Source organism: Macrosteles quadrilineatus, unplaced genomic scaffold (assembly GCF_028750875.1).
Source record: "Macrosteles quadrilineatus isolate MER2022 unplaced genomic scaffold, UCM_ALF_1.0 Scaffold_212__1_contigs__length_174584, whole genome shotgun sequence".
Classification (NCBI taxonomy): domain Eukaryota; kingdom Metazoa; phylum Arthropoda; class Insecta; order Hemiptera; family Cicadellidae; genus Macrosteles; species Macrosteles quadrilineatus.
This window is the reverse complement of record NW_026542805.1, coordinates 60,807-62,526: the sequence shown is the minus strand read 5'-3', so window position 1 is coordinate 62,526 and position 1,720 is coordinate 60,807.

Below are 1,720 nucleotides of genomic sequence, written 5' to 3'. Positions count from 1 at the left end.
CACTGCTTGTTGTAGGTAGTCAAGTAGCACTGCAGTAGTGCAAGTGCAGAACAGAAAACAAACAGGGCAAAGTTAGGGTGGGGCACACGGGAGGGACTAAGGCTAACATATCTTGTAGTGACAACGTTCGCCGCAAGAACTGCTAAGTTGAAAAAATTTAAATTTTTTTTTTTTTAATTTTTAGTTATAACATTAACTTTTTAATTATAAAATATTGTTTTAAAATTATAAAATTAATTTTTAATTTTTAAAATTAAACTGTCATAACCTAACCTAACCAACCAAACTTGCTGATATGAAAAATTTGTTGACAAAAAGTTAGTGCTACCAGCGGGATTCGAACCCGGGACCAGTTGATCGACATCCCAAAAGATCGACACTGAAATAGTCCCACTATGTCGACAACTCAAAATGTCGACAGTGTCGGTAATATGGGATGTCTGTAAAGTGGGATGTCGGTTATGTGGGATGTCTGTTATGTGGGACGGTTGTGTAAATTTTCCCACTTTATCGACACGCAAAATGTCGACAAGCAAAACAGATCGACAAAGAGCGGGAGATTCAAATTGAAGGTGAACAGCTCTTGCTGAACAGATCGGTTGAGTATAATGAGAGTTGTTCTTTTTTTTAACTCCGAACGACTTCTATTCACGGCGCTTGCAGCTTGCAGTCTCCTTCAAATTTGTCAATGCTATCTCAACTATCTTGTGTATATAATATGTGTTCTGCCGTTTGAAGGCTTAAAATAATTTGACATTTATTTGTCGCACTTGTATTATGATTTATTAACTGTTTTTTTTCGTGTAAGAAGGTAGTTAAAACTTGCTACCTAGGCCAAACTTTGCTAGAGGATGATTATGGTATCCATCAAAGTTTTTTTAATCATACATTTATTTGAAATATATGTTTATATAATGACATAGTAGGGGTGTACATAGTTTTTTCATTTAACTTGCTAGCTTAATGTTAAAACAGATTAATCCAAATAACAAATTTACGTTGTTCATTGTTACACTTTGAAATATTAAATGAGTTGTAGTACATTTGTATCAGCAACTTACACCGGAAATGAGGAAATTAAAAAACTGCGTTAATTTACCTAAACAAACTGCAGATGCTTTGATTCTTTTGTTAACCTTTCCATTGCCAATATGGCGATCCATAAAAAGCAATGACAACATAAAATTTTGCAATAATTTCTTTCCAAACTATTTTGTAGAGCTTAATAACAAATTATTTAGTATATTGAAGCATTATTATGCACCTAATGGTTACGGAGAAAACTCAAACCGTTTTAAATTTAAAATCCCAATGATATTCTTATGGAGAATAAGTAAACTGTTTTAGTTAGCTTGTTTATGAACATCTTTTGATCAAAATTTGAAAATGCATTTATTTCATACTAAACTACCTTCATGTAATAATATTAAAAAAAACCTTTAAAACCCTTCCTGTTACAACATACCTAAGTACTTGTTAAACTAATGCTATATTGAAATAGGGAATAATATTGTGATATTTTAAGGAGATAGTGTAAATCCAATCAAGCAAATAATGGAAATTCGTTTAGTCTGCAGGTTTGCTGCGGGGGGTATTTAAAATAAATCATAGAGTTGTTACAGTGTTTACAAACACACATCAGAACCACCTGTAAACTGTAATGGCTGCTTAAGAAACTTAAACACCTTATCTAAATGCAGTAGGTATAAAAAATAGTATA